Below are 23,716 nucleotides of genomic sequence, written 5' to 3' on the forward strand. Positions count from 1 at the left end.
TGAGAAAATACTGTGCATTAAGTATATATAAATAGTAGATGTAAATAACATAGGTTACTTGGTTGACACTATTTTGATAAAAAAAAAATTTAAAAGTCATCCCATCATTACAAAGTATACCCAATTAAGGATGGTCCTATCTCTAGTATTTCACCTTTCTAAAGGTGGTGTCACACATAGCGACGCAGCAGCGATCACGACCAGCGATCTGACCTTATCAGGATCGCTGCTGCGTCGTTACATGGTCGCTGGTGAGCTGTCAAACAGGCAGATCTCACCAGCGACCAATGACCAGCCCCCAGCTAGCAGCGACGCGTGGAAGCGTAACTAAGGTAAATATCGGGTAACCAAGGAAAGTACTTCTCTTGGTTACCCGATATTTACCTTAGTTATTAGCGTCCGCTGCTCTCACGCTGCCAGTGCCGCCTCCCTGTTCCCTGCACTCCTAGCCAGAGTACACATCGGGTTAATTACCCAATGTGTACTCCAGCTACGTGTTCAGGGAGCAGGGAGCCGGCACTGGCAGCGTGAGAGCACACCGCTTAGCGCTGGCTCCCTGCACTCCTAGCCAGAGTATACATCGGGTTAATTACCCGATGTGTACTCCAGCTACGTATGCAGGGAGCCGGCACTGGCAGCGTGAGAGCGACGGATGCTAGTAACTAAGGTAAATATCGGGTAACCAAGGAAAGGGCTTCTTGGTTACCCGATGTTTACCGTGGTTACAGTTTACCGCAGGCTGACAGACGCCGACTCCCTGCTCCCTGCTCGCTTCAGTTTGTCGCTCTTTCGCTGTCACACACAGCGATGTGTGCTTCACAGCAGGAGAGCAACGTCCAAAAAATGAAGCAGGACATTCAGCAACGACGGCGACCTCACAGCAGGGGCCAGGTCGTTGCTGGATTTCACACACAGCGACAGAGATGGGACGTCGCTGCTACGTCACAGAAAATGGTGACTTAGCAGAGACGTCGTTGTCGTCGTCGCTATGTGTGATACCACCTTAAGTGCCAGCAGACCTCAATAGACGAGGGGGCCAAGTAGGACCCATGAATGGCATGACTGTCTTATACAGGCCTGTGGAAAGCTGTATAGACAAGATGTGAATTCAAAAAAAGGGGTACTATGAAGGAGTAGCTCAATCATTTTTTCAGCTTTCATGTTTGTAGGTTTATTTTTTGTGTAAAATGTTCTGAAATTATTCTTCATGGTATGATTTTTTTTACATGTAAAAAAATTGGCATTTTAATAGGGGCATGTAGATTTTTTATATCCACTGTAGGTGCACTTACATTGATAAGTATATACACTTTAGATCCTGTGATTAGAGCAAATTTGTCTTAGGGATATGTAATTTGCCTCTACACTGCACCATTTCACTGAACATAAATAGCTTCATAATTGGGTAAACTAAAGTTATACTATCCTTGTTATAGATGATCAATATCATATCAGTGGCAGTACAACATCTAGCACCCTCACTAATCAGCTAATTTTCAGTTCCGGATGAAAACAGTGAAGCAGTTTTCAAATAGTCTTACTTTATTCACTTTGTATCAGCTGTTCTCGCATACTGCTGCTCAGAAATTGACGTGAGTTGGAGTTGAATTGCAGTAAGTGGGAACATCCACTACAGGGTGCTATTTGGCGTTTTTTCCTGTTACAATTCTGCCATGACCAAAGCTGAAAACAACTGATCGATGGTGGTGACAGTTGATGGTCTCTCAAGATTTGATACTAATGACCTAAATATAGTAAACCTGGAAAATCACTTTAATGCGCTTAGGGGGTGTAGGCCCATCTGGTCAGATCCCGCAGAGTAACAGTGCATCGCAGTTTGCGGTTTATAAAACTGCATATCAATCAGCATATCAGAGTTCCTTTACTGGTCCTTTTGACGGTTACAGTAGGTTTTTTAAGGCACAGTCATAGGATCATTCTCGGACCTTATTACATGGGCTGGTGTCACGTCAGAGTGTACAGACGCTCATCATATAGAGCAACACAAGGGTAAGAACGGGAATTGTATAGAAGAAAGGCTTTGGACATAGGAAGAGGGGAAAAAGGACATGTCATGTAACTCACCTGAGTCTGTTCCCTATGCTCTCTAACGTCCCTATACGGGTTGTTCAAATCATTGCCATCACGTGCCTAGTCCCTTGGTTGCCCTGAACTCACCCTTGCTAGTGAGAAGGCTAGCAAGAACACTAGTCTCACCACTTCAATAATATAACACAAGGTAAGGAGGGAGACAGACAGATGGAAAATAGATGCAAAAGGGAAAACACTCCAAGCTCCTCCAATACAGCTAAACACCACAGCTTCAATACTCATGAATCCTCAGCTTCTTCCAGAGACCGGCTCCTTCCAAGGTGGACAACATAGAATGCCCGGCGACAGATGGTAAGACATGTGACTTTTTATAGTCAAGGGGAGTGGTCACAAATAGCTGCACCTGAGACTAAGGATACAAAGGACGGCCAGATAGGAAAGATTCCTTTTACCCCTACAAGACTAAATGAAAGTAGATTCACTCAATTACAAGTATTAGACCTGAGAAAAATAAGGTTCTGTGGCCTTCTGTTCCCAGACTTGCCAAAGGCCTCCCCAGAGTGAGGCACACTCGTGACGGCTGGTCAACACAGAAATGGGTATTTTTAAAATGTAATCATGACATTTCTGTTTGATAAGTAGAACCAACTAGTGAGAAAAGAATACAATTGGAAGGGGAAAAGGCAGAATTATACCTAACTGATAACTAAAGGAACAGAAAATCATAGAATCTTAGAATGTTAGAGTTGCAAGGGACCTCCAGGGTCATTGTGTTCAAACCCTTGCTCAATGCAGGATTCACTAAACCATCTTAGACAGATGTCTGTCGGGCCTCAGTTTGAAGACTTCCATTGAAGGAGAACTCTTGTGGCAACCTGTTCCCCTCACTGATCATCCTCCCTGTCTAAAAGATTTAAAGATTTTTCTAATATCTAATATGTATCTTCTCCTTTCCACTTTCATTCCATTGATTCTCATGTTTCCATATGCAAAGGAGAATAAGGATGATTCTGTCATATGATGTGAAGGGACCACAAGGAACAGGGGAGACTAAACTAGCCCTCAGGCTAGTTGAACCCTGGCTGACCTGGATCCCAAGATAACTCAGAAGCCTTCCTAACCCTAGCTCCTCAACAACTCCGGTCTAGTGGCCCCCTTCCCTCCACCCAGGAGAGGGCCAGGACAGGAGTGATTAATCCCACACAAATAAACAGAAACTCACAGCAATCATTCACAGAGGTATAGATAATACGTGCTCAGGAGGAAACTAAAGGAAGGGATGAAATAATCAGACAACAAGACAATTTCCAAAACACACCAAACAGCACAAAGAAGTTCATCAGCAACTGGATATCAAAGCACAAGGACCGGGATCGCATAAGCTATCATCAGAATGGGAAAAGGGAGGAGGCAACTGTGATAAGTCTCCTGCAACATGTGTGACACGCCCAGCCCCAGAGCCTTAAGCAATACTTGGAACTGGGCTGGACTAGTCTGGGGCTATGTGGGCTGCCGCTGTGCTGCGTGTTTTCCCAGGGCAGGTGGTGATGGCGCAGCTGAGGTGTTCTTGCTCCCCACAGGTGGAGCGGGACCCCGGGGCAACCGTTGGAAAGTCTATTTTGGGAATCCGGTGGACTTTAGGGTGCAGGGTTGGGTTACGGACAATGATGGACAAAGACAGCAGTTTCTTTCCCTCCTTCCTTTTCATCCAAAACAACCGGTAAAGTCCGGGGAGACCGGTACAGGTGATGATAATGATCCGGTTGGCCTAGAAGCAGTTGGGGAGTATCTCCCTGGCCAGGTGAGTATTGAGGTCTTCTAACTACGCTCTTCTGCTCTCTTACAGGACCCCGCTGCATTAGTCAAACGGAGGCCCTCACTGCTGGGACTTGTAGTACTACCCTTTACCCATATGGTAGGTTGCGCGGGCCTTCTCAAGTACCGCTCTGCTGGCAGCGGCTCTGGAACCCTGATGTGCGGCTGTACCTTCGGGTTGTTGTGGGGCCAGGAGACTTGCAGTCCTCTTGCCCTTCGGATTTGGTTACCGGGACTCGAGTACCCCGAGCAACTATGGACTCCGATGTCCGGTCTTTAGCGTTTTCTTCTGAGGTAAGCTGGTTCAGCTCCGCTCCCCAGAATCTTCCTCCTGTGCCTCTCTGCAGTCCTGGCTTTTCTGGGCTCAGCTATCTTAGCCCCAGACCCCTGCTCGCTTGTCCGCACTACTCCAGCTCCTCACTCGAGCTCCTCTCTCTTCAACGGTCAGCTTCCAAATTGTCACTTCTCTAACTCCTCCCCCAGGTCATAGCTTCTGGGAAACTCCCCAGAACATCAGGTTTAGAGCTCCCTCTGCTGGCCTGGAGTAGGAACTACGTTGAATGTAGGTACCACTGGCCAAGGGACTCCCCCTCTTTCTTCCAGGCTTAGTATTAATGTGTCGCCCAGGGTTATGGGGTACTCGGTCCCGGGCGGTGTATAACTGAGGAAATGTCACTTGGTGGCCATTGCCCGGTTCCGTGCCCTGGGTGCTTTTTTTTAACAGGGGTATATTTACAGGGGAGATTAAATTAAAGTTTATACGTGACGCCACTTGCGGGTTGCGGCTATGTAGATGGAGCCACCGCTGCACAGTTCTCACTGCTGGGGCTGGTGTTAGTGGCAGGCTGGATGTTAGGCCCTCCACAAGCAGGGCCAGGCCCCAGAGGATAGATGATGTAGATGGGTGTTGAAATAAGGTAGGCCACACAAGGGGTTGCAGTGTAACTGGTTCATTTACTCATAGTAAGGTGGAAACTGGTCACCCGAGGAAGGCTGGTGCTGACCGCAGGTCTCCTTAGTCCCAGTGCCGGTTTAGTGACCTGGTGGCTTCTTTCCCCTGCGCCTCTCTTTGGTTGGTGGCTCCCCGTGGCTTGGAGCGGCTGGGGGTCCCCTCCTGGTAGTCTCTTAACGGTAGCCCGTATGACGGTAGCGTGAACCCTGTGGGGTCGGAGTCTCTGGTCCTGTTCCCCAGTTCTCCCATTGCTACTGAGTCTCGAACTTCAAGGTCAGTGAGCTCCTTGATGATCCCCTCACTGTGCAGATTTTATCAGGTCTGCCTGGAGCATTTTCCTGACCTAGGATTCTGTACCCCGTTGGTGCTGTTGTTCCGGGAGTACTCCACCGTACTCCACCGGCAACCAACCGCTTGGGCCCTCAGTTCACTGTCATCCTCCTGTCAGTGTGTCTCATTTCCTCTCTCTGTCACCGACTCCTGCAGACTCCCTGTCTGACTGTCCACTGTCTGCCCCTCCCACCTGGTTGTCTAGTGGACTGGATCGTCTCCACCTCTAAGTGGCCATCCATTGGTCCAACAGTCTGGTACCAGTCTATGGGGAATTTTGGGGAAAAAAAGGGATTAACGGGAATGTTCTTGTTGTTACCGGCACTGGTCTTCTGGGTCCCTGGTGGTAGGACCTGCATCCCGGTGGGGTTACAGTACCTTGTAGCTCCTTGATGGCTTCAGGGGCGCTACATTAACCCTTGTGGTGCAACACTACTGTGGCAACCAGACCACTGGGGTGCCCCATGTGCCTCAAGCAGTAATCCACAGGCTAGCAGAAATTAACTCCTGCAAGCCTACTAACATGAGCACAGCTGGTCAGCACCCAAGCCTGTCTGTGCAGCTCAAAAGCAGCATTGTGTGGCGTGTCTGACTCTGCTGTATGAAAAGCATCAGAAGTAGTCCTGACACTCGGCAAGTTCTGAGCCAGACACTGTATGACAGATCCCTCCACACTGTGACTTCCTATAAGATATTTGTAGAGACAGCTATTAAGTCTCCTCTTGGCCTTCTTTTTTGAAAGCTAAACATTCCCAGATCCTTTAACCATTCCTCATAGAACAGTTTACAGTCCGCTCACCATCCCATTCTGTTATTTCAATTTTCTTGCCCACATGTAGAATTTTGCATTTGTGACGCCCTGGCCTATCAGGTCGTCACAGGGTATTGTGCAATCTAACCTTCTGCACAGTATCCACCTCCTCCTTGGTTACGGGTCCCTGACCTTTGGTGTTGCCAAGACCAAGCTAATCAAAATCCTAGGAACACTCTGCACCACACCCACCAGACACACCAGTGGCTGACCTGAAGGGAATAGGGTCGCCCACTTTGGGGGTTGGTTAAGCGGAGGTCAGGAGTGAAAGGAAACAGTCAGTGTAGTGTTGGAGGTGAAGGTGAGAGGAGGTCTGGAGCTGGGCTCCTTGGTTTACTAGGTGGCAGATGTTGGTCTGGGCCTGGTAGGAACTGGACCCCGGTCGCAGGGGGATCGCGACAAGGGGCACGGACTGTCACGGAGGACAGCCGGAAGCCTTCTGCCATCATCGGGCAGGGGCCAGGGCACGACGGGTACACGGATGGGTACATGGTGCTAACAAATCACCACAACCGTGGGTGGCGTCACGGACAATAAACAATTCCCACACCCAAACAACCCCCCCTTTTCACTCACGGGCGAGGAGCGCCGCTCGAGTCCCCGGGATCCGGCCCATCGCTCGAGCCACCGAGCAGCGGCGGCAGCAGGCCGCAAGTGCCAGCCGGACCCGAGCAGCAGAAGGGAGAGCGCGGCGTCCCCTCCTCCGCCCGCAACAACTTGGCGTCACGAACAGGATCTTACCGCTCTGCCGTTGGGTAGAGGTGCGCCTTGTGACCGCCGGAGGTATCCGGTTGAAAAATTTCGGAAGTCGCCATCTTTTGCGCGAAAAGTTCCCGCTCGAGCGTCTTCTCGAGTAGCAGAGGCGCGAAGGCCAAAACTCCGCCCCAATAGAGGAGAGGCCGGAAAGAAGCTAAGGGGGACGCGATGGCGGCTGGCTGCATGTGAGAGCAGCTATAAAAGCAGGGACGCCAGGACCCTGTGGCCATCTTGTTGCCAGTTCCTGGAAAGCACGACTGCTGAGATGTCCGCTCCAACAAACGGCAGCGAGATCCCCATGCCCGGCACAGCGGCGTGGATAGAGAACCGGACTACCCCGCTGAGTCAGCGTCTGCAGGCCCGGATGCAGCTCCTCCTGGAGGAGTGGGAGGCCGACATGGCGGACGTGGTGGCTGCTATGTGGAGATGCGAGATGGAGGAAGATTTGGAGGAGCGGGTAAGAGACCCATGTCCCTGTATTCCGGAGGGATCAGCCATTGCGGCTGAGGGGCCCGGCCAACACCCGCTCACCCTGCTGCCTCCCCCGCTACCCACGTCAGTTGCTGCCGCCCCGCCACTAGGCCCGCTACCTGCCCAACCGGTAGCGGTACCCTGCCCGTCCGCCCAAGCGGACCGAGCGGCTGCAGGCGTCTGGGGCAGCCCTGCACTGCTTCCCCAGAAGCCCCCGGAGCCGAGCCCCCTTGATGAAGATGTGTTGGAGGCTCCAGCGGTGATTGTGCCAGACCCCGAGCCCGGGGCCGTGGCCTGGATAAAAGCCTGGGTGATTCAATTCCACCAACGTCAGCAGGATCAGATCCTCAGGATGGTGGAGCAGTGGACCAACGAGGTGGAGATGCTGATTGCAACTGCCCCGGTGTACGGAGGGGGAACAGATGTAGCAGAACCGACTGGTGACCCACGTCCCTATGTCCTACCAGGAGCGGCCGCTGCGGCTGAGGGGCCCGGCCTCGTGTCGACCCATGCATCATCCTTGCCGGTACTCCTGGGGCGCCTCAGTGTAGACTCGCCTAACCTGCTGCCCCGTGCTGCTACAGAGGGATCTGATATGCTGGATGCTGAAGGCCAGGAGGCTGCGGCAGCTGGCGGCAACCCGCCTGACGCAGGAACAAGAAGTGATGGCCCTGGCCCCAGCCCCGGGTCCGCTGCTGAGTTTGAAGAGGCAAGTGAGCGTCCCCGCTATGTGGGAGACCCCGGGGTTTTCCACACCCCGCGTACCGGTGGAAATGGGTACCGGGTGCCCCTGTCACAGCAGGCATGTCAGTGCATGTTTGATATGCTGGTGGCAGAGGATGGGTCCGCCTCAGCAGAAGAGTATGAGTAGGGCAGCAGATGCCCGCTGCAGCAGTCCCCGTTGGGACCACCTGTTTGCATGTTTGAAAAAGAATGATAAGCAAAAATAATAACCGAAGATTCATCAGATTGTCTGCAAACCGTGATTGAGAAAACCGGCCGTTGCCGGCACCGTTGTCCCCGTGGGGACCGTTTGAAAGTTGTTTTGCATGGAGAACTTTCCATGGACAAGCCCGTGAACTTGCAGGGCAACCACAAACGTTAGTGGCTTGTAAATAATTGTTTTACCGTTACCGTTTCCGCAGTTGCCGCCTCCGGAGAGGCAGGTTGGAGGGAGGGCCCTCAGCAGAGCAGGCTGGGGCCCAGCCACCACAGGAACCGGTGGCTACCCTCTGGAGGGGAAGGACAGATCCCGCTCGGGTAACTTGTGCTGGACTTGGGTCAAGGGGTGCTGCCTGGGTTTTAGGGGTAGCATCAGGGCCAGGTTGCTTGGGTGGGAGAGAGCGGAGACCGTAACCGTAAACCGTTAGCAACGTGTAAGAAATGTGCCTCCCGATGTGGGATGTTGTCATGAGTTGCTATGTTACCGTTTATGTTTTTACCTTTTTCAGAAAATAAAACCGGTGTTGGACGGGCAGCCCGCGGACGGTCTGCATTTTGCTAAGGGGGAATGTGACGCCCTGGGCAAGCCAGGGGTCACAGGTCATCACACCACCACACCCTACACCCCAGTTAGGAACACCAAGGCTACCAAAATCCTTGTTGCCTTCCTCCAGGGGCTGATGTTCACACCAGGGGGTGGGCCAGGCGGTTGGCTCCGCCCACCGAGGAGTTCACAGCCCTGGAGGCGGGAGAACCAGGCAGTTAGAGTTTGGAGGGATAAGTGGAAAGAACAGAGTTAAGCTCAGGCAGAGCTTGAGTGCAGTTGAGGGGAGTGAAGCAGAAGGAAGTAGTAGTGGAGCTAAAGAGGAAAGCTGAAGTAACAGAAAAGGAGTAAAAGTGAGAGTAGTAAAGCCTGAAGTTGGTCCGGCTGTGTGCCAGGACAGTGTCAGCAAGGTCAGCAGACGGCGGTGACAGTCTGGAGGGGGACTGCTCGGAGGTTGCTGGAAGGACCGCGGACGGGTAGTGGCCCGGCGGTCTGGAGCAGTATACAAAGAACAGTCAGCACCGGGGCAAGGGCCTCTCGGACCCCGGCAAGGCTAAGAGTCGCCGTAAATTTGCCAAATCTGTCAGTGAAGGGGACGTCTGTCTCCAAACAACCAAGTCCCGATTGAAGGCAACAGTCCAACCATTGAGGAGAGACACCGCCACCGCCAGGGCACCAGTTTCTCAGGGCCAGCGCCTGCGGGCAAAGTAGGGCTCCTCCGGCCCATATCCAAGCCGGGGAGCGGGTTACCGGTGGGAACCCATCGCTACCAACACAGAAACATAGGTGCAGGACAGAGTGACCGTCACCGTCACCTACTGGGGAAAGCAAATGCAGCCGTCCGTGGGAACCGTCTTTCCAGCCGTGTGTTTTACCGAGAACTGTGTCATCGTCTCAGGCTGAGTGAGTACCACAGTGCCGCGTCCCTGCGCCCACCAAGCCCTGCATCTCCCAACTCATCACTGGGCCCCGGGATCACCAACCCCTACCCACGGAGGGGCAACACAACAACTGGCTGCTCCATACCATCCTTCCCGGGATCCCCAGACAGAGCAGCGGTGGTGCTAACAAATCACCACAACCGTGGGTGGCGTCACGGACAATAAACAATTCCCACACCCAAACAACCCCCCCTTTTCACTCACGGGCGAGGAGCGTCGCTCGAGTCCCCGGGATCCGGCCCATCGCTCGAGCCACCGAGCAGCGGCGGCAGCAGGCCGCAAGTGCCAGCCGGACCCGAGCAGCAGAAGGGAGAGCGTGGCATCCCCTCCTCCGCCCGCGACACTAGCATCTAGCGCCACCGGGAACTCCCCATTGCAGCGGTGGAACTACACCTTACCACGCACCACGGGTGGCGTCACGAACTGTCCATACAATCTCCTGTAAATAACCCCCTTTAATTCCGAGTGGCCGCGAGACCCCGACCACTCGGGTCCAGAGACCCCTCGAGCCATCGCAGATCCGGATCCGAGCAACGGCGGCAGGCTGCTGACGCGGGGGCGGCACACATTTCTCTCTGTTAAAATGACTCTGTCAGGTGTATATGCACCCAGAACCATGAGCAGTTCTGGGTGCATATTGCTAATCCCTGCCTAACCGTACCTGTATACATTAGCAGAGATAAAGGGATCTTAAGAAAAAGTATTTCTAAAGATCTTTTATCTTATGCTAATAGGCACGGGGACTAGTCCCAAGGGTGTTATATCTTCCAACTAGTCCGCCCTCTTAGCATGGTAGTACGCCCACAGAGGCGTACTAACATGCCATTCAATGCAGAAGTCACAAGTGGTACCACACATACCTGTGATAGCTGTGACCGTGCTTCTGAATGCCCGGAACTTCCAGTCATGTGCAATAGAGCTCTCTGAAGCTGGGAAGCATACACACGGCTTCATACTGCGCATGACTGGAAGTGCCCTGCATTCAGAACATTTACATGCGGCACCGCTTGTGACGCTGCATTGCATAGCATGTTTGTACACCCCTGTGGGCATGCTGCCAAGCTGAGAGGGCGACTAGTTGGGGGATATAACACCCTCGGTACTAGTCCCCGCGCTCATTAGCATAAGATAAAAGATCTTTAGAAATACTTTTTCTAAAGATCCCTTTATCTATGCTAGTGTATACAGGGACAATTAGACAGGGAATAGCAATATATATCGAGAACTGCTCCTGGTTCTCGGTGCATATTGCACCTGACAGGTTCCCTTTAAATACCATTCTATAAGTCACTGATTATTGCTCCAGCTTATCTAGATCCTTCTGAATCCTTTCTCTATTCTAGTTGACGTGCTGGTCAGTGTGGACCCATAATGCCATGGGTCCAAGCTTACCCAGGAGGTGCGTGACTAAGCGACTTCCTCGTCTTCACTAGAGCCTCTGTTAGCTCAAGGGAGACCTGCATTGGGGGAGCACGGTGGGAGGACACAACAGCGTGGCCAGGAAGTAGAGCATGAGGAGGGTGAGTAAACATGCAGGGATGCTAGGGACATTACCATACCCCCCTTTCCGCTCCTCTTTCTTCAAGCCTGAAAGGAACTTCTTCAGGAGGAGAGGAGCATTAATATTCTCTTTTGGTTACCATGAGCTCTCCTCCTCAAGTTCTTCCGCTAACCCTCTTCATGGCCAGGATGTCCTTCAACTCGAAGATATCCTACGAGTAGATAGGTAAATGCAAGGTACCAAGATCTTTGAAGAAAAGACTCAGAACAAAAGGCTTGAGGTGGGCCACATGGAAGGAATTGGGGATACGTAGCGAGGTCAGGAGCGTCAACTGGTAGAAGATGGCATTAATTTGGTTGAGATTCTCAAAAGGTATAATAAAGAGAGAGTCCAACTTGTAGGAAGGTAACTTGAGGTGGGTGAAAGCAAGGTGTGTCCAGACGCCTCTTGTCTGCATGCTTCTTCATCCACTCTGACGACCTTACCAGTGTGTTCTTGGAGTCCTCCCAGATTCTGGAGAAACTCTTAGTGAGAGCATCTGTCGCACTAACGCCAAAAGTGGTAGAAACATGAAAGGGAATATTGGGCTGTTGAGTATGCACGCTAAAGATTGGAGAACTAGACGAAGTCTCACTCACATGGTTGTTAGAAGAGAACTCTGCTGAAGGCAACAGCTTGATCCAGTCGCTGTGGTATGCATTGATGAAGTGCTGGAGGAAGTTAGTCAAGACCTGACAACCATTCCACTTGACCATTGGACCAAGGATGGTAGGCAGACAAAAACTCCATTCATCAACTTGCAAGTGGCTCTCCAGAATCTGGACTTGAATTGGACACCTCTATCAGATACTCTCCATATATGGGTAAGCCGTGAAAACGGAAAATATACTAAATGAGCTTCTCGGCGAGTATGGGAGCAGAAGGAAGGTCAGGCAAAGGAGTAAAGTGAGCTATCTTAGAAAAATGGTCCACTACCACTTAGATGACACCCAGAGAACTCCGGAAGAACTGTGATGAAGTCCATCGTGATGTGCTGCCAGAGGGAGGAAGACACAGGAAGAGTTAGTAACCAACCAGCCGGAGGCTGTTTAGGAGTCTTTTTACAAGCATAAGAAGGCAAGGCAGAGATGAAGTACACAATGTCTTTGTGCAGCGTTGGCCACCAATAATTCCACAAGATGAGAAGAGCCGTTTTCTGCGACTGAGATGATACCAGGTAGAACCCGAGAATGAGATAACTTGACAGGAGCCACAGTAAGCATCTTGGAGGACTCAATGATGTGTTGTGGCTTCTCCTACTGGTTGGTTGACAAAAAGAACCGAGAAAGTACATCGGCCTTGACATTTGTGTCTGCTGACCTAAAATGAAGAACAACGTCAAACTGGGGAAATAAACAATGACTACCTAGTTTTGTGCTGATTTACCCTCTGTGTGGAATGCAGGTAGGCCAAGTTCTTATAGTTGGTGTAAATTACAACTGGATGGACTGTTCCTTCTAGTAGGTAATACCACTCCTCCAAAGCCATCTTAATTGCCAGCAATTCATGGTCGCCAATCAAATAAATGTGTTCAGGAATAAAGAAGGCCTTGGAAAAGAAACTGCAGGTTACCATTCATCCGGTAGAAGATTTCTATGTGAGGACTGCCCCAGGTCCAGATAAAGAAGAACAATCCATTTCCACAAGGAACTGTTTATTGACCTCTGGTCTGTGCAGCACTGGAGATGATGAAAAGGCCTGCTTCAGAGAGGTAAAAGTGTTCTCAGTATTCGTGGTCCATCTCATCGTATCATCTCCCTTGTGGATCAGGACAGAAATTGGAGTGGTTCGAGAATTGTGGAATAAATTGACAGTAAGAATTAACAAACCCCAGAAACCGTTGGATAGCATTTACACCATCTGGGTGGGGCCATTTCAGAATCGCAGATACCTTCTCATGATCTGTCCTAAGCCTTGTATCCGAGATAACGTAACTCAGAAAAGGAGGAGAGGTCTCCTCAAAAACACACTTCTCAATCTTGGCATGCAGGCAGTTTTCCCTCAGTCTCTGCAGGATTGGATGAATATTCCTCCTGTGAGTGAGGAGATCGGGCAAGAAATTCTGGATTTCTTCCAGGTACACCACCACCACACAAAAGTAGAGCAGGGCGTGGAAGATGTAATTTACAAATTCTTGAAAAACCGCAGGGGCATTGCTGAGCCAAAACGGCATTACACGATACTTGCAATGGCCATCCTGAGTATTAAAGGCGGTCTTACACTTGTCCCCATGGCATATGCTGATAAGGATGTAAGCCCCTCGCAGATCAAGCTTTGTGAAAATCCTGCATCCTCTGAGGCGATCAAAGTATTCTGGAATAAGAGGCAATGAATATTTCATTTTGATTGTGATTTCATTGAGGCCCCTATAGTTGATACAGGGCTGGAGAGAGCAATCTTTCTTATTCACCAGACATAGAAGAGGATTTCTGTAAAAATCATTTTCACAGATGCTCTTTTATGTACTCAGACATGGCGTCTGTTGGACAGTCATACGGCCTGTGTGGAGGTAACATCTCCATTTTCTTCTTATTGAAGATGTCTAAGTATTACCAATAGGTGGGTGGCAGACCCTTTAGGTTTTTTGGAGTCGTTAGTGATCAGGCAGGATGGAGAGGGACAAGACATTTCTCATGGCAGGATTTACCCCATGAAAGCCCTTCACTGCATCTCCAATCATAGATGGGCTCATGAATTCATCGTGACGGCAGGCTCAGAAGCAGTGGATGTACCAGATTATGTAGCACATAGACGACCTAGGAGAAAGCTTTCCCATCAACAGATGACACCACCAGAGGACTTTGAAGCCTTTCGATGGGAATCTGGTATCAATCCACCACAGTTTTTGCATGAAGTTTCCTGTGCAACCGTAGCCCAGATAAGCTGACTTGATGAACTGGTCATTGCCACATAAAATGGACACTGACAGAGTCAGGGTTGGAGAGTTCTTCTCACCTAGGGTAGCCTTTCCAACAGACCCTAGACTTGAGAGTTTCCTGAATTCTTGGAACAGGAAAGGATAAAATGTTCCGGACTACATCAGTAGAAGCAGTTTCCTTCTGTGCGATGGAGCACCTGACAATCTTTAGCCAGCTTTACTCAGTCACCTTCCATGGGTTCCCAAGAAGCTGTGAAAGCAGAAGACTGTGGAATGACCGGCATCTGGATGGTCAGGGCCAGGCGCATCGACCTCCTCTCATGGAACACCTCTTTGGTGTTTCCTAAATCCTGAGGATGATCTGAATAAGCAGGGAAACCAAGTCATCTGGTGAGGTTGGAAGATCTCAGCCTGCTAATGTGTCCCTAATTTTCCCCTTCAGGCCGGCCCAGAATGTGGCTACTAGCTGTTCATTATTCCAAGTTCTGAGGACAGGGTGTGGAAACGGACAGCATAATGGCCTACTGTAAGTTCAGTCTGAGTTGAGAAGACGTTCACAGTGACTTGACCCGCCTCTTCGAAAACCATGCAGAATGCCTCCAGGAAGGTGTGCAGGTTCGAAACTACAAGATCCTCTCCCTTTGAGTTTTGGTTTGAGCTATGCAAGAGCCTCTCCTTCCAGGTACAAAATAATAAATGCCCTTTATCTTGGTCCAACTGAAATTGATGAGCCAATAGTTAAAAGTGCAGCGTGCACTGGATGATGAACCTGCAGCATTGCTTAGGGTTGCTGTCAAAGCGTGGTGGAGCAGACAAATGGGGTCCAATTCTAGGTGCAAGAGTAACTGGCTAAGTCAGAACTGGGGGTTGAACCAGGTACCACTCCAAGGCAACCACCGGTTCTGTGGCAAAAAGGATGGCTGGTAGAGGCAGGACAGCTGAGACAGGCAGTACAGCTGAGACAAGCAGGATGGCTAGTACAGGCTGGATGGCTGGTACATACAGGAACACAGGTGCGGGTATATAGGACCCTCAGGAACTCAGACAGGTACTGAGACACAGGAGCAGGATGCAGGATACAGGTACACCAACGGGAATCAGGAACAGGTGAACAGGCTAGATATGTACCCAGAAACACAGGATCGGGTCAGGGGACCTGACAACTAGCAAACATAGAAACAGCTAACTTAACACGTTGCTCGGGCACCTCCCTAAGGGGAAGCATGCCTTAAGAACCGGGTGCCTCTCAGCCATAGGCCGACAGACAGTTCCGGATTTAGGTACGCTGCCCTTTAAGAAGAAGGGAGCGTACGTGCACCCAAAGCATTACGGCATCCCTCCCAGAAGTAGGGTTAGGAAACATGCAGGGACACCAACGGTGTTACACCAGTGTTAGCTATCCCTCATAGCTTTGCATTGTCTGCAAATTTGATTAGTTTACCTAGATTTCTCTTATCTAGTTCAGTTATAAAAATATTGACAAAACTGGGTCCAAGACAGAGCATTGTGGTACCCCACTTTAAACACTCTTCCAATTAGATGTGTAACCATTTATTACTACTCTTTGAGGACAATCACTTAGTCAGTTATGGATCCATTTAACCATAGCCTTGTCAATCCCATGCTTGGTCATTTGTTCAATAAGGATAGTATGAGATACTTTATGAAATATTTTGTGGAAATCAAGATATCCTTGATCCACCCAGTCACTGATTCAATATTAGAAGGAAATTAGATTAGTCTGGCATGACTTATTTGCTACAAACCCATGCTGATTCTGGTTAATTACTGTATTCATAGCCAAGAGCTTACATACATAATTTGTTCAAAGATCTTTTCTCGTATTGAAATAAGGCTCACTGGTCTGTAATTTGTCAGCTCCATCTTCTTCCCTTTTTTGAAGATAGGGACAACATTTGACCTTCACCAATCTTCTGAAACGTCTCATATTCTCCAGGAATTTTCAAAGATACTGGCGAGTGTTCTCCAATTTCCTCTGCTATCTCTTTCAGTACCCTAAAATGTAATTCATCTTGGCCAAGAGATTTAAATTCATTTAAATTAGCCAATGTCACGTCTCCACCAGAGTCCGCTCCTGCGACTTCTGTCTTGATCACCAGGTGACACTGTGTTCCCGCCATGGACTGTACTGGTGATAGGAGAGGAGTTGATGCCAGTGACTCTGGGATGGGGGTGCAGGTTCCGCTCATCCACTAAGCTGGATTTCCCTGGGACCTGCATTACTACTGGCTGACTGTAGGTGGCATGTGTCTTCCAGCTGAAGTTACCACCATTCAGCTATAGCCAATGGGAAGACACCACATTCTTCTAATTCCCCTTATTGTCTGCTGATCACTGCCAGAAATAGTTTTGTATTCCTGCTTTCTAGTTCCCGCTCTGTTCTGTATAGTGATCCCTGTGTTTTGACCTCTGCCTGTTCTCTGACTACCCTCCTGCCTGCCGTTTTTGTACCTTGCTGCCAGATCCAGATTTGACCTCTGCCTGGTTTCCTGACTATGTCCTTGTCTGCCGATTTTGTCCCTGTTCTGCATCTCCTGGTTTGACCCTGCCTGACTACTACTCTCCTCTGGACTGCAGCCTTCCACAATTAGCGATCTCCGGGGCCCTGCAGTAATTCCAAATCCCTGTATAGGGGTTAAAGGGTTTCGGGTTTCTCAGGGTCCTGCTTTGTGAGCGTCTTTCCTCTAGCCTGTCCGTGACAGCCAGTCTGAGTCTGTGGTTCCAGGCTGGCATTATAGCTAAGTGTTTTCTCACTATCTCTCTGTTTATAGATAGTGTGGATTATTTTTTTCCATTGATAGTACAGTGAAGAGCAGTTGATGTTACACTTGCTTTCTTAGAGAACACAGATGAAAATTGGAATTTAAACGTTCGACCTTCTCAGCATAATTTTTGACCACTTCACCCTTTTCATCATGTAAAAATCCTATAGCATCTTTGACTTTTCCTTTGCTTTTTTATAATACCCCCCAAAACCTTTTTGCATTGCTTTGGTCTCCCTTGCAAGCCTCACTTAATTACTGGCTTTAGCTCTTCTAACACTTGCCCTGCACACAGCATAATGTTTCTCTTTGGATATGCCCCCCTCTTTCCATTTGATATTCATTACTTTTTTTCCTTTTTAGCAACTGTTCTGTGTTCATCCATCCTGGTCTATTTAATTGCTTCCAATTATTCCTTCTTTTATGGATTGCTATTGATTGTACATTGAGAGTTTCATTTAGCAAAATCTCCCCTTGTTCTTGGACATTTCTGTCCTTTAGAACATCCAGCCATTGGACATTTCTTACCCTCTTTCTGAGTCAATCAAAATCTGCCTTTCTGAAGTCCAACCTTAAATTATGAATCCTCGCAGGTCTTCCTCTTCTTGTAATCCAAAATTCCAGGATAAGAGTGTAATGAGGCGCCAGGGGCGCCTCCGGCCTTGTAGTCGTGGCCTTTGTTGCTTCAAGGCTTACCCCTGGCTCCATCACTACTTCAAGGTCGGGAACTGGCTTGGTGGGGCAGAGTGTGTTGGTGTCGTCGCCGGCAGCGGTACAAACAGTCTTCAGGCCAGATGTGATGCAAACAAAAGACATATTTATTGACACACTGGACACACGTAGTCTCAATCCGGCGGTTGCAGACCAGATAACACTTCCTGGGCTGGGGGACAACCTGCCCTAACGAATCCTCCTGTGGGGCTGTGCCCTGATTACTCCGCTTCACCGGGCTCCCACTGACGGTTACACACACACACACCGGACCCACACCGGTAGCTTCACTCTCCGAGGATCCGTACACTCTCCCGTTCTCTCCGGCGTCCCCTCTTGATTCAGCCCCACTCTCTGCCCCTTGATCTTCACTCTCTCACGTCCCGGATCCAACAACCTCACACACACTCACACCTTCCCCCATGCTACAGCCGGCTCCTCCTCCCCGGTGGCAACAGCCGTCCCACCCGGCCACTAGGGGTGCCCTAACACCAACTACATGCATATATAGATCACACATTTTTATTAATAACATATCCGGTACTATCTCCTTTTGTAGGGGTATGCTCACCCCCTACAAGAGCATCACTGCCTCCGAATTCCCAGCTACCTTTACAAATTTAGAAATGTATGCAACAGGCGATAGCCTTGACCTCATGGTTGCCATCCTACAAGTTTTTTTTTAACTTTACTGAAATAGTCTTGTTAAAATCTAACAGAGAATACTGAAAAAGAAGTGAGAAAAATTTCCAATTTCCTGAGACACATGTAAATTCATTGTATAATTCTGTTATGTTTTGTTTTTTTAGGGGAAAGTCTTTACAATTTAGAAAATGTAAAGTCAAATACATATTTAAATGTTTGACTAAATTTTCTTTTTTTTGTTTTCAAAAAACATGTCATTAAACATCACCTATGTTAAACATTATAAAATAAACACATTTTTAAATATAACTATTAAAACATAATTTGGTAAAGCCATTTACATGGTATGCAAATTGCCAACTTTGTATTGAAATTTGCTGCTAGGTAGCGTCAGCAGGTTACCGGCATGCCGAGCAGAGCTATGTAGCGCCAATGTTTAGAGCAGAAAGATCATGTTCAGTTCTGTGGTATGAAAGATGGTGTGTGCAGGGCACTACTGATGAGGATTAGTTTTACTTTAATAGTAGAGTTTTCACGGTCGCTCCGCAGTGCTTCACTCTGCATGACTGTCACACTGCTCTTTGCTGTAGTTGGCGTGTTGTGATGCTGTCACGCTGTTTGGAGCAGAGAGCAGCGTGACAGTCATGAACATTGAAGCGCTGCGGAGAGAAAGTGAAAACTCTACTAATAATGTAAAAGTATATCCCTACCAGCAGTGCACACATTATCACTCACCCCATATCAATTAACTGGTCTCTTTGTACTAAGCAGCATGATTTTGCTGTTTAATGAGGAGAGAATGTGGAGTGGGTGATCATTTTTGTGCTGCTCCTGGGGACGTAGTTTTACTTTATTGGTAGAGTTTTCACTGCTGCTCCCCAGTGGTTCACTGTCCATTACTATCACACCACTCTAGCAACTCCAGCTCTATTCCCTGCCCAGCAACGCCTCCCGCTTGACTGGCAGACTCTATTCTGTTTGACATCAGGCGAAGGAGCCATCAAACAAGCAAGAGGAAGCTGTGCTCGGCAGGGAATAGAGCTGGAGTGACCAAAGCTTTAGATCTATATTCTCATTTGCATATCAATCGAAGCGCTGTTTTTTCACTACTAGAGAAATGGACTTCCCATGTAAAAGGTATTTGTGGACTTGTCTTTGTCAGCTACATGCATATATAAATAGTTATGGGGGGCAAAATCCTGCTGACATATTCCCTTGAAGTGCACATAGGAATGAAATAAGTGAAAGATGAGCATACAAGCGTTGCAGTAAAATGGGAATAAAAATATAGGGTGTGTATCTCAGAAACTGTATGAAGGTGGGATTATGTGTACAGGAATAGGATATAGCTAATTATGTGTTTAACATTTCACACTGGATCTAAATACATCTGATAGGTATGCATTATATTAATTATACATAGTATGAAGTGTAGATTTAGTGAGAATCATTGGATTTAGGATCTTTGTTCATGACAGTTATGTTATGAGATATAGTCTGATTAGTATATTGAATGTCCACAGTTTGAATATCTGCATTCTTTATTGTATGCATTCTGAAGCACTATAGGGAAAAAGGACTAAAGGGGTTGTCTGGTCTAAAATGACTCGTCTGCAGTCACTCTATGTGACTGCAAGCTTGTGAACCTTCATATTGCATGGGGCCGTATTTACCATTAGGCACCCGTGGTCCGGTGCCTCGAGCGGCAGGTTGTGGGGGGCGGCACCTTCTGGCAGCAAAAAAAAAAATAATTTTTTTTTTACATTTTTTTTTTGCGGCCGCCGAGCACAGGGAGCTGATTGACCCCAGAACTGCCGGCGCCTGCACTTCCGTGGTCACAGGCGCGCGCCAATCAGCTCCTTCCTCTGTGCTGCGTCCACTGCTGTATGGACGTCACATGCAGAGCTCACAGCAGGACGCCGCGGAGGATGCCGTGATGGAAGCCGGTGTCAGAAGAGGATACTCACGTGAGCCAGGAAGATGGCGGCGGGCACTGGAGCAGGTAAGTGGATTCATAAGGAGCATGGGGGGGTCTCTAATGCAGACCGGAGATTTGCGCATGCGGGGGGGGGGGCAAAGGCTGATACTGGAGGGAGGCAGAGGCTGAGACTGGGGGGAGGCTGGAGGGAGGCAGAGGCTGAGACTGGGGGGAGGCTGGAGGGAGGCAGAGGCTGAGACTGGGGGGAGGCTGGAGGGAGGCAGAGGCTGAGACTGGGGGGAGGCAGAGGCTCAGACTGGGGGGAGGCAGAGGCTGAGACTGGGGGGAGGCAGAGGCTGAGACTGGGGGGAGGCTGGAGGGAGGCAGAGGCTGAGACTGGAGGGAGGCAGAGGCTGAGACTGGCGGGAGGCTGGAGGGAGGCAGAGGCTGAGACTGGGGGGAGGCTGGAGGGAGGCAGAGGCAGAGACTGGGAGGAGGCTGGAGGGAGGCAGAGGCAGAGACTGGGGGGAGGCTGCAGGGAGGCAGAGGCTGAGACTGGAAGGAGGCCGAGGCTGAGACTGGGGGGAGGCTGGAGGGAGGCAGAGTCTGAGACTGGAGGGAGGCAGAGGCTGAGACTGGGGGGGGGCTGGAGGGAGGCAGAGGCTGAGACTGGGGGAAGGCTGGAGGGAGGCAAAGGCTGAGACTTGGGGGAGGCTGGAGGGAGGCAGAGGCTGAGACTGAGGGAGGCTGGAGGGAGGCAGAGGCTGGGACTGGGGGGGGCTGGAGGGAGGCTGAGGCTGAGACTGGGGGGGGCTGGAGGGAGGCTGAGACTGGGGGGAGGCTGGAGGGAGGCTGAGACTGGGGGGAGGCTGAGACTGGGGGGAGGCTGGAGGGAGGCTGAGACTGGGGGGAGGCTGGAGGGAGGCAGAGGCTGAGACTTGGGGGAGGCTGGAGGGAGGCAGAGGCTGAGACTGAGGGAGGCTGAGGCTGAGACTGGGGGGAGGCTGGAGGGTGGCTGAGACTGGGGGGAGGCTGGAGGGAGGCTGAGACTGGGGGGAGGCTGGAGGGAGGCTGAGACTGGGGGGAGGCTGGAGGGAGGCAGAGGCTGAGACTGGGGGTGGCTGGAGGGAGGCTGAGGCGGAGACTGGGGCAGGCTGAGGCTGGGGGGAGGCAAAGGCTGAGACTGGGGGAGAGAGGCTGATGCTGAGGGAAGATAGAGGCTGATGCTGGGGGAGAGAGGCTGATGCTGGGGGAGTGGGAGAGAGGGGCTAATGCTAGAGACAGAGGACAAGGGATGAGGGATAGTGCAATGACAACATCGATTGGGTGGGGGGAGTGTAAGGACTCAGAATAAGAGGGGGGCAGCATTGGGAGCTCATTATGGAGAAGGGGCAGCATGTGTGGGATCAGTGTGGAGTGGAGCAATGTAGGGGAGTCAATATCAAGAGTGGGGTAGTGTGTGGGGGGGGGTCTCAGCATAAGCGTCAGTGTGGTGGTCTTAGCATGAGTGGGGCAACATGAAGTTCTCATTATGGAAAAGAGGAAGGCAGCATTAGGAGCTCATGGAGAGGGGCAGCATGCATGGGACACTGTGAGAAGGGGGCAGCATGCATGGGACACTGAGGAGGGGGCAGCATGCATGGGACACTGTGAGGAGGGGGCAGCATGCATGGGACACTGTGAGGAGGGGGCAGCATGCATGGGACACTGTGAGGAGGGGGCAGCATGCATGGGACATTGTGAGGAGGGGGCAGCGTGCATGGGACATTGTGAGGAGGGGGCAGCGTGCATGGGACATTGTGAGGAGGGGGCAGCATGCATGGGACATTGTGAGGAGGGGGCAGCATGCATGGGACATTGTGAGGAGGGGGGCAGCATGCATGGGACATTGTGAGGAGGGGGCAGCATGCATGGGACATTGTGAGGAGGGGGCAGCATGCATGGGACATTGTGAGGAGGGGGCAGCATGCATGGGACATTGTGAGGAGGGGGCAGCATGCATGGGACATTGTGAGGAGGGGGCAGCATGCATGGGACATTGTCCTTACATCATGCTGCTCCCTCCTCACAATGTACAGATCATATTTCATAATCGAGGAAGGTGTGGTGGATATACAGTAGTTTATAAGGAAGGGCAGAGTGGTGTTTTAGTTTATTAGGGGCAGTGTCACAGTCACAGTATATAAGTGGGGACGGTGTGGTGGGAATATTTTATACTCATGCTATGTTTTGATGTGCCTGTGGTGATCCCCATTGGGGGGGGGGGGTTTAGTGCCCTTCGTTTCTTATTGATACTTTTTAAAGTGTGCTACAGAGTAGATCTGCCTTAAACAGATGTCGTGTGCGAAAACTCAGTTTTACGTTGTCACTAAGGGGCGCGACTGCTTAAAGTGCCTAGGGCAGCATGAAGGCAAAATACAGCCCTGCCTGTACTGCTTTCTGTGTGAATTCTCTGCTGTTAGCGCCAAGAACGGCAGTCATGTGTCTTCAAGTATGTGATATACATACTCCTGGCCAGACTCTGACTAGACTGTTTCCAGCGAGCTCAATGTAAGTGTATTATGCAAAGCTGGAAACAGTCTAGACGAATTCTGGTTGGGAGTATGTCTACTGCACATCACTGCACTAAAGGCCCCGTCACACTAAGCAACATCGCTAGCAACATCGCTGCTAACGAACAACTTTTGTGACGTTGCTAGCGATGTTGCTGTGTGTGACATCCAGCAACAACCTGGCCCCTGCTGTGAGGTCGTTGGTTGTTGCTGAATGTCATGGGCCATTTTTTAGTTGTTGCTGTCCCGCTGTGAAGCACAGATCGCTGTGTGTGACAGCTAGACAGCAACAACTAAATGTGCAGGCAGCAGGAGCCGGCTTCTGCGGAGGCTGGTAACCAATGTAAACATCGGGTAACCAAGAAGCCCTGTCCTTGGTTACCTGATATTTACCTTTGATACCAGCCTCCTCCGCTCTCACTGTCAGTGCCGGCTCCTGCTCTGTGCACATGTAGAAGCAGCACACATCGGGTTAATTAACCCGATGTGTGCTGTAACTAGGAGAGCAAGGAGCCAGCGCTAAGCATTGTGCGCTGCTCCCTGCTCTGTGCACATTTAGCTGCAGCACACATCGGGTTAATTAACCCGATGTGTGCTGTAACTAGGAGAGCAAGGAGCCAGCGCTAAGCATTGTGCGCTGCTCCCTGCTCTGTGCACATTTAGCTGCAGCACACATCGGGTTAATTAACCCGATGTGTGCTGTAACTAGGAGAGCAAGGAGCCAGCGCTAAGCATTGTGCGCTGCTCCCTGCTCTGTGCACATTTAGCTGCAGCACACATCGGGTAATTAACCCGATGTGTGCTGTACTAGGAGAGCAAGGAGCCAGCGCTAAGCATTGTGCGCTGCTCCCTGCTCTGTGCACATTTAGCTGCAGCACACATCGGGTAATTAACCCGATGTGTGCTGTAACTAGGAGAGCAGGGAGCCAGCGCTCAGTGTGCGCTGCTCCCTGCTCTCTGCACGTGTAGCTCCGTGCGGTGGTAACCAAGGTAAATATCGGGTTGGTTACCGATATTTACCTTAGTTACCAAGCGCAGCATCTTCCATGCGGCGCTGGGAGCTGGTCACTGGTTT

The sequence above is a fragment of the Anomaloglossus baeobatrachus genome, chromosome 1 (assembly GCF_048569485.1).
Source record: "Anomaloglossus baeobatrachus isolate aAnoBae1 chromosome 1, aAnoBae1.hap1, whole genome shotgun sequence".
NCBI classification, from domain to species: Eukaryota; Metazoa; Chordata; class Amphibia; order Anura; family Aromobatidae; genus Anomaloglossus; species Anomaloglossus baeobatrachus.